This window comes from Desmodus rotundus, chromosome 7 (genome assembly GCF_022682495.2).
Source record: "Desmodus rotundus isolate HL8 chromosome 7, HLdesRot8A.1, whole genome shotgun sequence".
NCBI classification, from domain to species: Eukaryota; Metazoa; Chordata; class Mammalia; order Chiroptera; family Phyllostomidae; genus Desmodus; species Desmodus rotundus.
In genome coordinates this window covers 130,960,271-130,980,693 of record NC_071393.1, presented here as the reverse complement: position 1 = coordinate 130,980,693, position 20,423 = coordinate 130,960,271, and the positions used below count along the sequence as shown (strand labels likewise).

Below are 20,423 nucleotides of genomic sequence, written 5' to 3'. Positions count from 1 at the left end.
CCCTCCTGGCTGTGCAGCTTTGGGCAAGCCGCTCACCCTCTCTGAGCCCCAAGCCACAGCTCTAAAGGACAGGGTAGTGAGGCAAAGATTTCCCCCGTGCGGCCTGAAGGAGCCCCCATGTGGATGCCGACTCCACGCAGGGCCTTCCCATCCAGACTCCAAACAGTGGATCTGCCGGACGTGGCCCAGTGGTCAGCCCAGGAGCAGTGGGTGCCACCCGCAGCCCTGCGGATTTCTGCTCCAAAACTCTAAGGCAGGCGGCTCCATCTGGGGTGGGGTGACAATGAATGTTATTATTTTATCCCTTTGGCCCTGAAGCTCCAGCCCAGGGCTGCCTTGGTACCGTCTCCCAGGTTCCTGGTCTCTTTCACCTCTGAAGGGTTAACTTCTTCAGGCACTAATTAGGGCTGCCAGTGGAGAGGGGTCTGGTGCCCACATGGCCAGGGGACATGCCCCATCCCACCGGAATGAGACAGTGGGGGAAAGTGACTGTCCTCCCAGAAAAGGGAGCGAGCCACACAAATCCCTGTCCTTCTAGACTTGGCGGGACAACCTTCCTCAACCACTGGGAAGAGAGGAAACAGGCCCAGAGAGAGGGAGTGATTTGCCCAGAGCCACACAGCCAAGAACCAACCCTGATTCCTGAAGGGCTGAGCCCTGCCTCCTGCACAGCTGGGCCAACCGGCAGGCCCCAGGGGTCAGGAGCTGGAAGGCAGAGGGGCGCTGGTGCCAACAGGCTGTTTTGCTCTGTTTCCTGTAACCGTGCCCCAGCAGGGCTCTCTGACACGTGTGGGTTTGCACATTCCTCAGGCAGGACCGCCCGGGGCAGGCCAGCAGCCACAGTTGTGCCAAGCCTGCGGCCCAGGAGCTGAGCGTTGTTTTCCACCAGAGGGGCCCCTCGCAGGGCAGCTGGGGTGGGGAGCGGGCCGGGAAGGCTTACTTCAGGAACTCCTATCTTGCCGGGGGTCCTAACGGGAAGTCCGGGGATTTCCTGGTGACCCCAAGGGGAGGGGAGTGGTGAGACTGAGTTCAGGTTTCTGCCTCAGGGTGCAGGCTGGTTGGCCCCAGGCCCAGCTGGCACCTTCAGGTGAGTGAGAGCACCTTCTGTCTCCATGGGAACAACTCCCAAGCCCAGGTGTTTTGCATGTGGTCCCAAAGCTGTGGACTTACCGTGCCTGGGCAGTCCCTCCACCTTGTCAGGCCGAAACGCAGGACAGGGGCTTCTGGGACAGCCTGGCTCGGCTGCAGGGCCACCTCCCCTCTGGGGAGGCAACCTCCAGGGTCCCTGGGAGCCCCTGGGAGCCCAGAGGGCACAGGGCCTCCCTAGTCCACAACTGTCGGGTGGGGGTGGCTAAGGCAGAGTACCTAGGTGCAGTCCTGTCGGAGCCCTTCCCAGCTGCATGACCCCGGGGACATCCCTTTAACTTTCGGAGCTTCAGTTTCCTTCCCCAGGAGAGGGGATAACTGTGGCCTCTGCAGTGTAGGATGCTGGGTGCCTTAGACCACACGGCCCACCGACAGCTTGTGGGACAGCTTGTGGATGGTGTCAGACAGCACCTGCAGGCCGTTGTTAAGTCTGGGGTGATGCAGCCCGGACTCAGGCTGGGACATCTGAGTTCCTTTGCCTTTGGCTTAGCCCTTTCCTGATGGGCCATGATGTTCCCGTGCCTGTCTGATGGCGAGCAGGGGAATCACTGCCCTCAGAGGCCTTCCAGCACAGGAAGTGGATCCTTGACCCAGGCAGAGACATCCGAGGGGCCCTGAGGAGGGCTCCTCGTGGCTGTGGGCTCTTTCGCAGCATTTCCTGTCTCTGTCTCCGTGATTCTGACAGCAGGCAGGCAGGGCTGCCATGGCAGGCCCCTTAACGGTGAGGAGAGCCATGCAGAGGCAGGAGTGGGGCAGGCGGGATCAGAGCTCTGGGGCCCTTCCTTACCCCACACAGGCTGCCCCACAGGATGCAAGGGCAGTATTGACCAGGCAGGATCCCGGGCATCATCACCACATTGACATTTGCTGGAAAACACGGATTCCAAACATCCCCCCCACCCCGCCCCTCTGTAACCAAGAGTTACCAAGAGTTACCTGAAAGTAGCCAAGAGTCACCAAGAGGGCGTCCCTGGGCGGAGCAGAGGGAAGTCAGGGAAGTGTCTGCTGACTCCCCCTGCCCCACCACCTGACACAGCCCCTGCGGATCTTTGTGTTTGGACCTGGGGATGATGCTCCTGGGGGTGAGCAGCTCAGGAGCAGGTGGTGGCAGTCCTGGCGGCTGGAGCCTTGATTTTGTCATCTCTGCAACAGAGATAAGAGCCCCCAACGCCCCCTGTGTGTTGTTGAGAGGAGAAATGAGACAATTGGGGACAGCTCTCAGCAGGATGCCTGGCATGGCAGGGACACGCCATGGCCAGGTGTCGTCATCGTGGTCTTTATTGTTCCTAATCCTCCCAGTGGAGTTGTAACAGCTGTGACGTGGTGCAGCCCGCGCCTCTCGCCTGGATCTCCAGGCTGCAGACTGGGGAAGGGAGTCCCAGCATCTCCGAAATGCTTGGAAAGACGAGGCAGAGAGCTGCTGAGGAAATGATGAAGCTCAGTACGCTAGTGATGAGTTGTGTAGTGGTACATACATGCGGAGTGAAATGATGGCAGAACACGGAAGGGGGCTGCCTTAAAAGTCCAGTATCACCTGGCAGGGGGGAGGAGGCTGGAGTTGGCAGTGTCACGGGGGGTGGTTACTAAGGAATTCACCTTGCAATTATTTATGAGTACACCTGCGTTGTATGCACAGCTCTACACATAGATCCTGTTTCACAAATTTAAGCAGGTTTTTTAAAAGGGCAAGTGAATGGCAATGCAAGATCGGGGTGGTGTCTTTGGTGGGCGGTGGGAGGCGGGGATCGGGATCAGTGGGAAGCCTGGTCCACGCTGGAGGGCTCCGCTGCGCTGTGTTTCTTTGAGTGGTGGGCTCATGGGTCTTGTCTTAAAATATCCTTATGCTTCATCATTTACAAGTAGAAAAAATATATATATACACATTATATACAATGTTCATAAACATTATATATTCCATTATATACAATGTATGAGCATTTTTTATATTCCATTATATATAATGTTTAGAAAAATCGTATATATGCCATTACATACAATGTTTATAAACATTATATATATTTCACTATATATAATGTATATAAAATTGTATATATTCCATTATATATGTATACCAAATTTTACAAATAAAATTAAAAGATGATATGGAACATGTTCACAAAGCTCTCTCAGAAAATCAGACTCTGCCCACAGATTGAGACATTAATCCGGCTGGACTTAAAAACTCAAAGAGACAAACCCTGTTGTCTGACAGACACACAGTTTTTCATCCGGGACAAGTACCGTGACCTCCCTCTCCCGAAGTCATACACACGAAGATATTAACACCCGGGAGCTCAGATTCTCAACAGGATTTTCTTTAAGTCCTAGCCTAGTGATTTATGCTTCTGAATCAGAACATTCTGGCATGTCTGAGCTGGGAGGAACCTCAGGCCACGGTTCCTGGCCCAATCTGATGGTTTTATGGCAAGGGAAGTACCCAGGCCAAGGACAACATGAGGCCTGTAAGTAGGGAAGACAGTTCCTTCTGGGTTGCCACACCTGGTGAGTCTTATGAGGACACACCATGCCACTCCTGTGATGAGGGCCACGGCTCCCTGCTCAGGACGGGCAGGGAAACGGGTGAGATACCTAAGATTAAACCAATGTGATCACTTTAACTTTAAATGGTCAGGAGAGGGCTACCACCTGTGATGACTGCACACTTCCAGAATGTTCATGAGCAGGAGCATCATGAAAGGAACTCTATATGCAGGGCCTAGAGTCTCCTTTCCTTCGCCGGGACCCTGGGGACAGGGGCTGGCACTCCCCCTGCTCTTTGCTGGGTGGGCTCGGTACATTTATAAGTCACCAAAGCGACTCAGTGCCATGGAGGTGGTTATGCCCGTTTTTCAGGTGGGGAGACAGGTTCAGAGAGGTTAAACCCCTTGCCCCAAATCACACAGCAGGCAAGTCTGCAGCAGGACTTTCACCCGGGGGAACTGACAGATGAGAAACCGTTTTAAGTGAGCTCTGCTGGAACACCTGCCTCACTCCCCAGAAGCTGCAACTCAGCCCAGCCTGGCGGGCCACGGGGACATGCTGATGTTGAGGGTGCTAGGGTGGCGTCTTCCCAGCTGTCAGATTGTAGAAGACCCTTCAGCCTGATGGCTCCAAGTGCGACGCATCCCTCCTGACTGAGCTTGCTCTGTGACACGGGCAGCGGTGTGCCAAGGATGGAGCGGGGAGTCCATCCCTTTTGGGTCCCTGGTGCCTTCTGGGTTCGATGGGGTTCCCGGCCACCATCTCTTTACCCAGATCAGAACTGTTCTTCGGGCCCTCCCTCTGCAGAGGTGCCTGCACAGGGCAGAGGGCAGCAGTCCCAGGACTGATGCCTCAGGAGGTAGCTTTGCTGATGCAAGGCGGGCACAGTGGCAACCTTTGCCCCCTGCATGCATGCTCACCAGGGCAGCAGAGCCCCAGGGCCAGGTCCCAGCCCTGCTCTGTGCCCGGGGCCAGTCACAGAGCATCTGTCTGATGGGGCAGGCGACACCCCCATAGGGCCGGGCTTACATGAGAGCCCAGTGGGCGAGAACTTTCCGCAAGCAGGGAGCTTTCAGACACTAGGAGACAGAAGCTGCCCTGCCCGCGCCCGGGGCAGCTGTGTGTGCGGGGTTCAAGAAGTGCTTAGAAGTGGCAGCTGCCATGGAGGGGAGGAAGGCCAGAACCAGCCGGGGCCTGCAAGGCCATCCCGCCTGAGCCTATAGCTGGGCCTGAGGGGAAACTGAGTCTCCACAAGCAGAAGTGACCGGCCTCAGTCTCTCAGGCGCCTCTGGGCCCATCTGGGGTTTGACACTGTGCCCTCTGGTCCCTGGGCCAGTATCTCTTCCCTTAGAGCCACCTCCCTAAAAGTCTGTGTCCTCGGCATTCAGGGTATAGGGATGGACACGGTGGACATGGGGAGGCTGATCTTCAGGGTCAGACCCACTTGGGCAGCACCAGGGCCTGGATGGAATGGGGGGACCCGCCGTTGCCGGTTAAGCGCTAATTAAGCCAAGCGTGTTGTTGGAGATCTACAAAGGGCCGAGCTGCTCCCAAGCGACATTTGCTGAAATAGTACGGCAGGCTGACTCACTGGGGTAGCCTCTTTCCTTGTTGTTTCAGAGAGCTTGGCCCCTCTGTGGCGATGGGAGGAGCTCGCAATTTCATAGCCACCTTTGACCTTCACCTGGGCCAGTCCCTGTTTCCTGCCCTTTAAAAGGGGAGGTTGAAATTCCATCTCTAAGGTACCTTGAAATCTGGATCTTCTCTAGTCCAGGAACCACAGCCTGGAAGTAGGTGCTATATGCCCAGCACCCCAGCAGGGGCCAGGCCACTTACCACAGGCAACTTGCTCCCTGTCCGGCTCCCCCTCCCTCTGAGGATCAAGTCCAAGCTCCTGCCTGCCCCCGTGTCTCTCCGCCACCTGGGCTGCCTCCCACTTCCCCATCCCCAGGCCTCAAACTCATCCTGATCTTTGTTTGCCACCTCCACACCCGAGTGCCAGCTGTTACCTCCACCATTGTCCTTGCTGCTCCTCGCACCAACACCCGGCTTCACGGCGCCTCCTCCTAGAAGCCTCCCTCAGCCGCTGCCACAGCACTGCACACGGGATATTTACCACTCAGTGTTCCTGTCTGATTCCCCACTAGACCGTGACCTTGAGGGCGGAGATACTGGATGATGCCTTCTCACATCCCAGCCGGAGGGAGGTGGTTACATCATCATCATGGCTATTGTTTAATTAAAAGGCTTTATACTTTAAAATAGGATTTTACAAACTTTAGGATTGCTGGTGCTCACCCCACCCCTGAAGGGAGTGGACAGAGCTGATCCTAGCCACTCCCAGGATGCAGAGGAGAGAGGTGGGCTCCAGAGGCTGGGAAGAGAGGGGGTGACGCACGTCATCTCCTGTGGTGGCCTCCAGGAGAATGGTCCATTTTCTGGGGCTCTCCAGGGTTGGCTCTGCAACTGGGAACATGTCTCTTGGCCTCTCAGGGACTCTGTCTGACGTGTGCTCTCTTTCCTGAGCACCTCCTCCTGCTTTTCCCACTCTGGTGGGGTCTTCCTCCTCGCTCTCCCCTCTGCCAAAAGAGACCCCCCCAGCCCCTGCCAGGCCTTCCCAAAGCTCATCCTTCTCTTCACCCATATCTTAGCTCCCAGTCACAGCCTCCAGGGACCTTCCTGCCCACACAGCTGCCCCCGCCCTGCCCCGCCCCTGCCACTACACCCTATCCTATTGTCTGCCTAGCACTCCCTGAAGTTATCTTATTTGTTTGCAGTTGAGTTTATCATCTGTCTCCTGTACTAGAACATGAGCTCCATGGGGGCAGAAGAAAAAGTCTGTCCCCACAGCCTGGCCATAGAGGCTACTCAGCGCATCCTTATGGAATGAAAGAATGAATGAATGAACAAGTGAATGACCGTATAAATGGGAAGGGTGGATGGGGTGCCAGCTACGACCCCTTGCCCGGTTTGTCACAAGGCTGGTGTCTGCCCGGCATTTACAAACGCCAGCATCACTCTAAGAGCTCCCTGCGTTTCTGCCTGGATTCTCCCAGTTACGCAGTGAGGTGCGCTCCCATACTCCTATTGGGCAGAGAGCTTGAATAACCTGCCCTCAGCTACTCAGCAGCGGAGTCGGAGAGTGAACTCAGATCCCGGGACCCCCGAGCTCGTACAGGTAATGCCAGCCTGCACTGACCTTTCTGTGCCGGGTGTGCACAGGGCAGGGCATGGTGAGTCAGACTAGAACACAGCCTCCTTGCCAGGCATCTGGTTCTTTCCTTGCAACCCCCAAAGGCCATTTCTCAAAGGAAATCTTTTCTGTGTGGCCAGCATCACATGGGTCCAGGAATGCCACTGGTTTTGCAGAGCTGGGCCTAGCCTGGAACACCCCATTCTGTCCACACCCTTTTCTCACTTGGTCCCGAGGAGCCCTGTCCTCCTGTGGCTGGCTCACAAGCTCACTAACTAGGAGGACTCGGTGACCATCAGCCGGCTATGGCAGGCTAGACGGCAGCCAAGCAGGGTTGCCAGGTTAAATTCCTTCCTAAATTCCTAAATTCCAGGACCAGGTGGCGATTGCGCCTCGTCCGTTTCATTTGCCTGTTTATCTGTTTGCTGGTTTCAAACTCAACTTTGCTCAGAAATAATTGTAGAAAACAGATTTAAAAAAAATTCCATCTTGTGGTATCTCTTGCCCCCACTTCCTTCTGGGTGAAACCATCTGAATGCCCAGGGGTGGGGGTGGTGCCCAGTGTCCCTGGGGCAGGCTCTTCTCAATGTGCTCCTTAGAGGCGGTGAGGGGGTGGCCCCGTGAGTTCCTCCTGTGTCCCCTACAGGAAGCACTGGGGTTAGTCACACAGCTCCTAGCCCGTGCCGACTTTGGTTTGGGAGCCAGAGAGGCACATGCTTGTGGTTGGGTCCTGGGCTCTTCTGTCCCAGAAGCCCCTGGCCTCGGCTTTGGGTGACCACATTCCTTCATGGTGCTGACAGGGACTGAGACAACAGGAAGGAGAACCCAGAGGCGGGGCCCTGCCCAGCAGTGGGAGGAGTCAGGTGGGGCTGGAGGGTGCTTAAAACAGACTGTCCCATCCTGGGGGCTGATGACTGGGAAAGAGGGAAGCTCAGGAGGCTGGAGGGGCCCCAGGAAACTCTCTTTAGTTTTGTCAGAGAGCACAGCTTTTTGTTTGTTAGTTTTTTTGAGCTTTTATTTATTTATTTTTAGAGAGATGGGGAGGGAGGAAGGAAGAGAGGGAAAGAAATATTGATATGCAAGAAAAAAAAAATCAATTGTTTGGGTGCCTCTCACATGCCCCCTACGGGGGACCTGACCTGCAATCCAGGCATGTGCCCTGACTGGGAATCGAACCCGTGACCCTTTGGTTTGTAGGATGATGCCCAGCCCACTGAGCCACAGTTTCTCTGGGCCTTGACCCTCTTCTCTGTAAGGTGGGGGGCAGGGGGAGCCTGTGCTGCACTCCACAGCCAGCTGTGAGCGTGCACACTGCAAGCCCGCCTGGAGCCCAGGGGTCACTGGTATTTTTAGGTTAGCTCACAGAGCACAGTGCCACCTGTCTTCCTGTGCAAAGGACACTGAGACCGTGTAGTCTGGCTGAGTTCCTCACTGCTCCTGGGTTAGGCCAGCAGCCTTGGATGGTGGGATCATACAGGTGCAGGCGGGGACCCTGGTTCTGCCACCTGCACTGTGCTGTTGGTCCTGGCCACCTTACCTGTTCAGTGGGGCTGGTCTCACCTTCCCTGCAGAGTCACTCTGAGGAGCAGATGTGATCACGGACCCACAAGGAGTTAGTTCCCAGCTCCAAGTGGGTGTTTGCTCCCAGAAGTTCTGGCTCCTCCATCCCCAGCTTCTCTGAGCACTCCCCGCTTTCCCGAGGCACCCTAGCTGCGGAAGTGACTTTGGTGACAATGTGGGTCACTTGGAGCTCTCAGCACTTCTGCCTGCCTCTGCCCCCTGCATGCCCAGTGGCTGAATCTGGCACAGCTGTGAGTGAGTCAGCCTTGGCACAGGTGTGCTTGGCAGAGGCCAGCACTCTGGCAGTCCAGGGTGTGAGGGGCCAGAGTCACCCCAGCCAGGCCTGTCCCCTTTGGAGGACTCCTGTTTGGGGTACAAGGTGTGGGCCACACACCTTGATCACTCATTTCCCTCCCAAGGCCCCAGTCATCCCTAATGGCTAATGCCAGCTTCTTCTTCCCTGTCACTGCACCGGGCCCTTTTGTCTTGCCCCCAGAGCTGAGGGGCGGGGTCCTTCTCCACCTAGTGCAGGCCATAATTACAAGTGGGTCACACCTCTGAGTTCAGACCCGGGCTGCTAGTAACTGGTAGGATGAATGTGGTGGCACAAGCTCAAGGTCAAGACAAGAGGAACAGTAACTCCCTTTGCAACTTCTTCTCCAATGTCCTTTTGACTTTTCTCTTAATCCTTCTGATTGTGTGATGTTCTCATAATCACCTGGGCTTCCCCTGAGGCGGGCAGGTGAATTGCCAGCACCTGGGCTGCTTACCTGCAGTTTTCTAAGCCCCCCAGGGACTGCTGCCCAGGGGTGGCTGAGGAACTGGACTTTGTCTGGAGAACGTGCCCGTGTGGTGCTGACCTCATTCTGGCAGCTCTCCACCACTTCGCACCTTTGACCCTGCAGGCCTCTGCCGGCAGTAGCACCCGGGGGCCTCACGATGTTCTAGACACGGCAGTTGAGCTCTGCCCTGCTTTTCTACATCAGGCAAAGATAAAAGGCTTTCTTTTAAAATAAATTTAAGTTTAAATGGGCAAATAAAACTGAGGAGAAAAAGTAACAGTGCAGGTGTCTGCACACGTGGCCAATAGCGTGGATGCGGCGACACACAAGGGGCCAGGTGTGTGAGCACCTGGAATGCGGCAACCTCTCGGGGTCCCTGCAGGCCTGGCATCCTGATGGGCCCCAGGGCCACTCACCCTGGGCTGCCTAACACAATGGACAAGTAACCCGGGACTTTTTACACCAGCCCTGGAACCCAGGGGAGAACCGGGGCTGGCAGGTTCCACGTGGCTGTGCATAACCAAGATTTCCCAGTTTTGCTTTATTCAGTGACCCCCACCCCACCACTGCCTGTGGACAGTCCAGCTGGCTCTCTCTGTTGCAATGCGCTCGCCTGCCTCCAACCCCCCGTCAGATCAGAGGAGGCTCCCTGCCCAGTGTTCAGGGCCATTTTTCTGGAAACACTGCTGCATAAAGCCAGGGAATGCAAAGGTACCAGGATCTCAGCATCCACAGGTTCCCCCACCGGCACGTGGGCAAACCACAGGGGGAAGAAAGGAGCCCGCTGCCCAGGGCAGCGTCCCGCAGAGCTGGCCCAGCGTGTTGACGTCTCAGGTCCAAAAGGGTCCCCTCCTCCTCCCACAGATCTTACACTCTCCAGAAGGGAAACAGAAACAGAATTGGAGGCAAACAGACCCTGCCTGGCCCCAGCTGCCTTTTTCAGCTTGTGTCTGCTGACACCGACCTGCCATCACCAGAGAGCGGGCCCACCTGCCAGCTTTCTGAGTGACTGGGAGGCTCCTGTTGTCTTTTAGCTGGACGCGTCTTTCCAGTTGGGATTCACACCACGGCCCCGCCGGGGAGGGTGGGACTTGGCAGCTCAGGGAAGACCTCAGTTCAGTGGCAAATGCCACCTAGGTGTCTGTAAGGAAAACTCTGGCGGGCAATCCCAAGGGAGACACAGCTGCCAGCATTGGAAACCTGCCTGCTCAGCCCATTCCATATCTCAGGGATTGTGTGCTACTGTATTTTGCTGTGTATAATGTGCACCCACATTTTGGACCCAAACTTTCAGGGAAAAAAAGTCTTCCGTTTTAATTTTTTAGTTCAATTTCTTATTTATTTATATTTAGAAACGAAACCGATTATCATAACTCCGGGTATTATTTTGCATACAGGTATTGTTATTGCTTTCCAGAGCTACACTTTTAACACATAAGCATAAATTAAAGAATCAAGAACATTATATAGATACGGAATTAGTACTACCCATGTATAGCATGCACCCTTATTTTTCTGTCAAACATTTGGGGGGAAGTGCGCATTGTACACGGCAAAATACGGTATCTGCTAAGCGAGTAGTCTGGAATCTTCTGGATCGCTGATAGGTGGGGTTGGGGTGAGTATGTCCCTTGAGCTGACCGTGGCCTTGGGTCCCTGGAGCTTCTGGAGCAGAGGTCAGCAAGTTTTTCCGTAAAGGGACAGAGAGTACCTACTCTTGGCTTTACGGGCCGCACAAGCTGCGCCGCAGTTTTTCTGATCCTCGTCGTTCGCAGCGAGCAGCCAAGGACACTGTGTAATCGATGGGCGTGGCCACGGGCCAGTAAAGCTTTCCCACGGACACTGGAACTTGCCTTTCCTGTAACTTCCTAGGTGGCTTGTGCCCTTGTTCTAGAAGCCCACTCTGGGGGGGAGGGGGGGCCTTGCTGATTCGAGCAAGCCACCGTTGTTGCCATTTCGGTTCTTGAAGGTGTAGTTCTGAATCCGGTCTCAGTCTGTGTCTGCTGGTTAAACTCGAACCTGGAGTTAATTAGTTCATTCCTCCCTCAAGTATTACCGGTCTAGAGGCAAAGAGAGGAGGAAACCGGAGGGAGGAAATCAGGAAAGTCCTGGGCAGACCAGCACGAGTCAGTCAGCCGAGATTAGCCAGTCACGCCGCTCTGACTGTGGCACTGGGCAACCGGGGTCCTGGGTGGACCGTGGAATGGGGGTCAGCTATTCACGGAGCCTTGATGCTCCCTCAGACCCGACTGCCCCACTTCCCCCCAGAGGCCCTGGGCCCAAAGAGTCACCTGCTGGGCTGCCCCCCCGAATCTGTGAGCACCCCGAGGCAGAAACCAGCTGTCCTTGGGCCAGCCCCAGCCACCCTGGAGCACGGAGCATCTCATAAATGCTGTTGGAGGACTGAGCGAGGGTGCGGGGCCTCCACCTTCATCTCCACGCTGGAGCCAGTGACTCACATGCTCACTGATGCCGCACTGCTTTGCACATGCTGTTCCTTCTCTTGCGTGCCCTTCCCTCCCTTGGCCACCTCCAATGCGACTCTTCCCTTGACTATCCCTCAACACAAGCAGAGGGCTCTCACCCCTGCATGTCCCTGTGAGCTGGACTGCACTCGACTCCCTCGTAGGGCTTCTTTGTTCATCTCTCCCTCTCCCCCCACACCTCCTGAAGGAAGGTCTCCAGCTCAGGGTTTTCTCTGCTGCACTCGGCACCTGGAGTCCTCCTAAAGGTCCTTGAGGGAGTGGATGAGCACACAGAGCAGAGATTCAGTCATTCATTCACTGGCCGACTCCTTGTCAAGGATCTGCTGTGCTCTGGACAGCAGGATGGGAGCAGTGAGCATGACTGGCAAAGTCATTGCTCTGAGGGAACTTATGTTCTAGAAGAATCTAGAATCATCTAAATGCAACAAGAAAGTGAAAAAGAAGCAAGACCTTTTCAAAAGGTCTCCTGTGCTCTGAAGAGGATGCAAAAGGGGAGGCAGGGGTTCCGTGGCTGGCAGGCCAAGGGCGGGGGCTGCCCCCCCCACACACAGAGGGGAGATGGCTCGGGCACCCCTCCTGTGGGTGCTGGAAGAACACGCCTTTCCTGGGGGGGGGGCGCCCTACTCGAGTGTGGTGTCCTCAGGGATGCGGCCTCTGCCTTTCACAGTGCAGCATGTCCCTTCAAGGAAACCCATCAAAGCCAGCATTGTGTGCGAGGTGGAGAAAACACATTTTAGAAAGCCCAGTGTGTTTTGTGCCTGGTGTGGGACGTCCCCCCAGGCCAGGAGTACAAAGAACAGGCTCCCATGCTGACCATCGCATCTCTGCCGCCCGGGTGGGTGACCACTCTGGGGCAGCCACAGTAAGGGACATGGGCTCTACTAAGGAGCTGTTGCTGAGACCGGGGAGCCCCAGGTCCCCCAGTGGGAAAGGGATTCAGCTCCCTACTGGCTCTGGCAGGGGGTGTCAGGGGGAAGGCCAAGGGGGAGCCTGAGGGTGGCAGTGCTTGGGCAGCTTCCAAGCGCCACACACAACAGTGGAGTACTGTCCACGGGCACGGACGGGCAGCTCAGCCCCAGACGCAGCCCCTCCAGGGGGGAGGAGGCAGCCTTGGTTGCAGGGCCAAAGCACTGGGGCCACTCCCTGGAGCCCCAGGGGACGGCTCCTCCCCACTGCTTGGTGCAGGCTGCCACATTGTAAACCTGGCGTCTCCAAGCCCTGGCAGCACCAGGCATATGCTAATTCTAATCAGCACAGCCTGTTAACAAGCGACCTTGGACTCTAGGGAAGTGAAAGTCTCTGGAGGGAAGGTCTCAGGGGTGTGTAAGGCTTCCAGATACATGGATATAAAGCAGGGGTCAGTGATGCAGAGGACGGACTCTTTTAGACAAACAGCTCGGGGGACGACAGCACCTCCCACTCCAGCAAAACGGGGATGGGCTACTTGCAGTGTGACCTCAGGCAGTTTACTTACCCTCTCAGAATTTTGATTTTTTAAAATCTATATAAAGAAAACAATCATTCCTACTTAACGGTGGCTGGAGACCTCAATTAGTTGATGTGTGTGAATACCTAACACAATGCCTGATACCTGGTATGTTAGTTCCCAGGGGCTACCCCCTGAAAAATCCTGAAGGACTTCCTGGAGGCAGTGATGCCAGATTGATGGTGAATGAAGCCAGGCAAAGAAGAGCACAGGGGAGGCGCGGACCCTAGGGAGCTCCTGCTGCAGGGAGAGAAGGTGGGAAAGGGTAGGAGGTGATGTTGCAGAGATAGATGAAGGAGGACTTCAACTGTCCTGCTAAGCACTGAGGACTTGCTTGGTGGGGACTGTGGAGCACTGGAGGATTTAAATCAGGAAGGCTCTTAACCCTGACTCCTTAAATGCCTCTTTCCACCAAAAAGAGAGGATTTTGGTTCCTCTCCCTCTTGCAAGACTGGCAGGTTTCCTGGGAGTTGGAGAACCCTGGTGCCTAGGCCTCGGGATGGGCGTGGGTCTCCCCAGGAGTTCGGGGAGTCCAGCCACGAGGGCTCACTCCCTTTGAGAATTCCCATGTGGGGTGAACCCTGTCTTCCTTGGGCTGTTCTTCCCACTGCTGGAGTGTATTTCACTAATTGAAAAGCAAGGTTCAAATCGTTCTGTGTCATTTTAGAAACCAAATCTGAAAGCCGTCCAAGGGCATTTTTCTCAGCTGGGAAGTAAAGCATGCCGGGTTTTCCAGTCTGCCTTGTTCCCAGCAATGACATGAGCCAGCACTGGCGGGATCCGGCCCACAGGGGCCCGATGGGTCTGAGACGCGGCTTCTTTGCTTGGAGGGCCCACTATGCCCCAGGCTCAGTGCCAGGCCTTTGCGTGCTTGTTGGACCATTGCTATCCTCACTTTACAAACAAGGAAAACGAAGAACAGAGAGGTTGGTAAACTTTTGCAAGGTTGCACAGCTAGTCATTGGAGAAACCAGATTCAGTCCCAGATTGCCCACACTTTGGGGCCTCTACTTTTTCTGTACGGCAGAATATGAATGCTGGGTTTTATTAATACTGATTATACTTTAACTTACTTTGTGTGTTTTTTAAAGATTTTATTTACTTATTTTTAGAGAGAGGAGAAGGGAGAAACTGAGGGAGAGAAACATCGGTGTGTGGTTGCCCCTCACACGGCCCCTGCTGGGGACCTGCCCTGCAACCCAGGCACGTGCCCTGACTGGGAATCGAACTGGAGTGAACAACCCTTTGCTTCTCAGTCTGGCACTCAACCCGCTGAGCTGCATGAGCCAGGGCTACTTGAACGTATTTTAAAAATCTAATAGGTTTGTGAAATTTTTAAATTTGTTATTAGAATGTAGGTAATATTAAAGTCCTTTAATTTTTAAAAACCTGTTACAACCCCCTTAAGGAAGTTGAAAATTTAAAAATGTCTGTGTGACTCCATTGCTCTAAGAGAACTCTTTTTCCAAATTCTTTTTGACCCTCATGGGTTTTTTTTTTGACAGTTTCTGTGTAATTTGCACAGCCAGGGTTGGCAAACTACAGCCCACTGGCCAAATGCTGCGTGTTTTTATAAATAAAGTCCTTGGCGCTCAGCCATGCTGCTCATTTACATATCGCCTCTGTTTTCACATGACAACTGCCGGTGTGGGTAGTTGTGACAGAGACCGTATGGCTTGCAAACCCTAAAGCGCTCGCTCTCTGATCCTTTGCAGAAGTAGTGTGCCCACCCCCAGCCTGGTGCGCACAGAGCGTGCCAACACGCTTTCTGTATTTTCTCCCCTTAGCCACAGGATTCGTCCCCAGTGTTCGCACACTTCTCATTGTCAGTGTCCCAGAATATTCCGCGGAATGGATGGCACAAGCTTCTCTTAACCGTTGCCTTTTTGCTGGACTGCTACGTCACATCTTCGTTTTTCTCTCAGAGCTGTCACATTTGCAAGTTCAGTATTTATTTAAAACACTTGAATAAGGCCCATTCCAAACACTGTACCAATGTAACTCAGCACTCAGGGCAGCGGTAAAAAGTTCATGTGAGCGTGACCCCATTTCGCAGATGAGAAGGTCAAGTCAGAGGAGTTAAATCCGCGGGGCTGCCGCACCGACCTTCAGCGGCAGAGTCAGCTGTGCGTCTGCTCAGCAGGCTGGCTCCCAAGTCCCAGCAGCTCTGGGGCAGGTCCCAGAAGGGGCAGGCCTTTGTGACTCTTGGTGAGGGCAGGGGGGCGGGGTGGTCCAGGCAGTGACTCACTGAGAGTGAGCCCTGCCCTGCCTTCTGGCCTCCCCCAGCCTCCCCCATCTGCCCCCATCACCCAGATCTGCTTAATTCTCTGGTCTTCTGGGGCACAAGCCAGGCAGCCAGGGCCACATGACCACAAACTTTGTTTCTTTGTGGAAAGCGGCCCTGAAAAGAAGGCCGACTGCTGATACCGAAGAGAACACGCAGCTCCTGGTCAGACAGTACCATTTGGGCTGTTAGAAATGATGACACATTTGCCAGCATTCTAGCTGGACTGAGAAAACAACAATAAAAATGTTACGCACGGTCCAGCAAAATGGAAACAGCTAAGGAAATTTTGTGACATCGCCCCTTGGAATATCCTGGGTCATTCACAATGAGAAATGTCAATGAGTCACACTGTGGGGTGCCAGCAGCAAGCTTGTGTTTAGTCTTCCCTCAGTCAGGGGGCCTTTGGGGAGCTGACGAGAGCTATGGGCTTCCCAGGAGACAAACACACAGGTTTCAGGGGCGCGTGGAGACCTCATGCCTGTCCAGGGTCATGTGCACCTTGGCAGAGGAAGCAGGTTTAAATCCCTGGTCCACACATATGTTTCCAAAAGTGGATTTCATGAGCACTGCCCACGGGACGTTTGTGACCTGGTGGATTCTAGAAGGTCTCAGGTTGAGACCCAGTAGGAGAGAGTGGGGGTTTCCCTGTGGGGCCTGATTCATTCTGAGCCCTACCCCAAAGAGACCTAGGAGGGAGGTGCTGCCAGGCCCGTCAGCAGTAACTCCGAGCCACACATGCCTCTCGGGCTCGTCCCCATCTCTGGCACACTCACTGCGGAGGGGCTGGTCCCGGGCCGGGCTCCTTGTCAGTAGGAGCCGTGGGGATTCACCCCCCACCTCGCCTGCGTCTGCAGTCAGTTGGATGTGTGATGGGAAATCCTGTTCTGACTCAAAAAGGAACCTTCCCCCCCTTTTGCCTTCCTGACTTACTTCCTCATCTCGCTGGCCACGTTGCAGCATGGCACAGGAGCCCGACTCTGCGCCTCAGTAGCTGTGTGACCTGGGCGGGAGAGTTGGCCACTCTGAGCCTCAGTTTCCCCACCTGGAAGGTGGTGCAGTCACGTCTGCCTTGGTGGTTGGCAGGTCGGGGATGCACAGCATCTGCCCAGTGTCTGGCCCATAGCAGGTGGCCTCACATGTATGAGCTTTTGGTGACATTTTTCCCAACCCATAGAAGTCTCCTTTGGCATCCAAAGATCCAGACCCACAGTGACCTTGATACCCATCCAGGTCAGACGAGCCTGCGGTGGGGACAGGGAAGGAGCAGGTGGGACACTTGTTACCCACCAAAGAGCGTTGGCCATGGTGCTGGCTGGGTGTCTGCTGGAAAAGGGCCCCTGAGGACGAGTTCAAGGGCAGACACCCCGGAGGATGGAGGCCGCAGCTGCACAGCTCGCCAGATGTTTGCACGTCCACTCAGTTGTTGAGAAAAGATCCTTTGATTTGACCTCCTGGCCCTTTTTTTTTGAAGTTTTCACTAAGAAGGATGACTTAGGGACAAATGGCACTTTACAAGGCATTTCCTTGCTTGTGACCTAAGGTATCGTGTTGCAAGGAGCCTGCTGTTGTTTCCAGGTTGATCAGATGCTGCCCGGCTGCTTATGGGCCACCAGAGCATGCCACTCCCTTGCTCCCAGACCCTCAGTGGCTCCCTATTGTCCACGAAGTCTGGCCACCCCTTTGAATTCCATGCTGCTCAGGCCCCCCAGCCTGCCTCTCCATCACTGCTTCCTTCTGGCTCCCTTTGACAATTCTCTGAACTTGGCCTTGCACTTTCCCACCTCCCAGCTGTTGCACATGCCAGTCCAGGTCCATCCACTTGTCATGCCCTTTCCCACTTCTCATCCTTCACCTCTCAACCAGGGTGTCCCCTCCTCTGGGAGCCCCTCCCTGGAACCCCTGATCAACACCACTGCTCCATTCGCTGGGTGCCAAGAGCTTTGGGCGTGTGTCTCCATAGCAACCGCATCCAGAGTCACGCAGACCATGAGCTCTGTCACCAGCAGGATGTGAGGGTTTCTATTTCTCCCCATCTTCACCAGTCGTTTGTTATCTCTGCCTGTTTACTCTAGCCGCCCTAATGGGTGTAGAGTGGCACCTCCTTTTAGTTTTCATTTGCATTTCCCTGAAGGCCAGTGACATTGAGCATCTTTCCATGTGCCTACTGGCCATTTGTGTGTACGCTGAAGAAATGTCTGTTCAGGCTGTTTGCTCGTTTTATCTTTGGGTTATTTGTCTTTCTAGATACAAAATCTTTATTAGTTATATGATTTGCAAAAATATTCTCCCATTCTATGGGTCATCTTCTCACTTTCTTGTGTCCTTAGGAACACAAAAGTTTTGAATTTGATGACGTCCCTTGTCTCTATTGCTTCTTCGGTTGCTTGGGCTTCTGGCATCACATCTAAGAAATCATCACCTAACTCAAGGTCAGGAAGGTTTAGGCCCGTGTCTTCTTCTAGGAGTTTTATGGGTTTTGCTCTGAGCTTTTCCTTTTGATCTGTGTCGAGTTAATTTTCGTATTTGGCTGGAGGTAGGGGTCCACCTTCCTTCTTCTGCATGTGGATAGCCTGCCGTCCAGCGCCGTTTGTGGAAAAGACTGCTCTGTTCCCATTTCCCTATCTTGGCACCCTTGTGGAAGATTCGTCGTCTGTAGGTCAGCGAGCAGAGTGTTTCTTTATCTGGGGTCATTTGAAGAAAGGGCGTGCTCCCTGTCAGAGGTGCTGGGTGTCTTTACACCAAGATGAGTCCTGGCCTCAGGTCTGGTGCTGAGCCGCTACGAGATCTTGGGAGGGTCTCTTTCCTCTCTGAGCCTCCTTCTCCCCACCTATGAAATGGCACAGCGAGATGAAAGCATTCCTAGGAAGTGGTCCAGCTGCGACATGCTGAGACTCAGCTCAGCGAGGTGTCTGCAGAAACTTTCATGGGCTCCTCGGGGTGTCCCAGCATCCTGTGAGGCCTTGCCCCGCAGCCAGTCTCCAAGCTGGGGGCAGTCCTGGCAGCCCCCTGGCCTGGCCGGGCTGGCGAGAGGCAGCCCTGCCTCTCGAAGGATGTTGGTGTTGTACTCATAGTGAGCAGCATCATCGGTATCCTCCATGCCAGCTGGGCTCCGGACCATAGTGTACACAGCCGAGGGGACACGGCCTCTGCCCTGGGGAGGACGGTCTAATGGGAAGACAAACACACCAGCAGCAGTCACACGGGGCGGGCTGGTTGGCTCAGTGCACCGAGGGCTGCAGGTGCGGGTGGGTGGAGGGCAAAACACAGCTGTGCAGATAGAGCCCCACGTGACCACTGGCTGGAATGTCAGCACTCGCTCATGGCAGTACCTGAAGACTGTCAGGCTGAGCCCTGGGGCGCAGCCATGGGGAGATCTCTCCAGCAGTCACCTGACTTGCTCCTTTAGCTCCTCCGCAGGCTCTGACATGCTGACTGCCTGTCTGCAGGTGTGGTGCTCTGCTCTAGGGGAAGCCTCTGGACCAGACTGCCCGAGTTGTAATCCCTGTTCTGCATGCTTTGGAAAGTTATTTCGCATCTCTGTGCTTTGCTTCCTTAGCTATAAAACGGGGTTAATAATAGCACCTACCTTGGGGGACATTTGTTTCCAAAGCACTATAAAGTTGGAATTGTAGGTGGGAACAATGTAGCATTTAGTCTCGCATGCTATGCACCCCACTGTTGGTTATTACAGCCCGCGGCCCTTTCATGTTGCTACATGGCAACATGGCAGGATTGCTTTTAAGTTGCCAGAGCAGAAGGTGATCATTACAGCCCTGTGCGTTTGGCAGAGCAGGGCTCCTAGGCAGTGCGGTTCCCTTGCTAACAGCAAGTGCTCTTTAGGAGCTCAGAGAGGCCCGCCCCCCAATAGGAGGGAGAGAGAGAGAGGGAGAGAGAGAGAGAGAAAGAAAGAGAGAGAGACTCCATTCATACAGGCTCTTGGCTGTTGGTGCAGGGTGCCTGGTTTTATCCTCAGAGAACCGCCTGTCCAAGGAGTCCCATGGCAGTGCCCTTGGAATTGGAGCAGGTTCCTGTCGCCTTGTGTCTCCCTGTCACTCAGCTCCTCATTCCCTTAGCCTCCAGCCTACCGGTAGGAGCTGAGCACACCAATAGCCTTAAAGTGGGAGGAGCCTGGGCAGTGCTTGGCGCAGAGCCTGGAAGCCTGGGAAGGGGGTCCTGAAGTACCCACACAGGAGTCCAGCGGACTGCTGCAAAGCAGAGCCACAACGAGACATCATCGCCCGCTGCCCAAGGGCTGAGATTAAAAGGGCTGAGGTCATGTAAAAAGACTGACCCCAGGAGAACGTGCGGGAACTGGAGCTCCACACTGCCGGTGGGAATGTAAAGTGGCGTGACCACTGGGAAAGCAGTCTGGCAGTTTGCTGAAAGTGCGAACATACCCTACAGCCGGGCCAGCCACTCCGCTCCTAGGGTTTCTGCAAGAGAAGTGGAAGCATGTGACCACACGAGTGCTCTGAGCAGCTTCATTTGTAACAGCTCCACGCTGTCCGTCCGCCAGTGACTGAGACAGGCAACGGCATGGCCGAGTCGCCCAGTGATCACGCCCAGTGGGGGCCAGACCATAAAAGGTCCATCCTGTCTCAGCTCGCTCATGTGAAAACCTCCCCGAAATGCAGACCAGTCTCGAGTGACAGTGGTGGTTTCTGTTCGTGGTGGGGAACAGGGGAGGTTCCCCCTCTGAGGGGCTGGGAACCGAATCTGGAAAGGGGAACAGGGAAGCGTCTCTGGAAGGAGGTGTGGAGGGGCGCGGTGGGGAAGGACTTGGCAGGCAGAAGGGAGCAGGGGAGGCAGCACCCACACCCAAGCTTCTAGACACACCGGCAGCACGGTGCAGCTGGTGCGTGGGGACCAGGAGCACCCTGGCAAGCTGGGGCTGCAGGATCAGGTGGCTCTGTCCTCGAGGGTCCCAGGAGCGCTGGCTTCATCCTCCAGGGCAGGGTTTATCCAGCTGGGGTCTGAGGAAGATTTCTCTGGAGAACGCAAG

General features: G+C 54.9%; 1 protein-coding gene across 1 annotated transcript in view; it reads left to right on the top strand.

Moving 5' to 3' along the window:
* SYNE3 (spectrin repeat containing nuclear envelope family member 3) overlaps positions 1–20,423 on the top strand; it is a 75,303-nt gene that overhangs the window by 538 nt on the left and 54,342 nt on the right. The window lies entirely within an intron of this gene.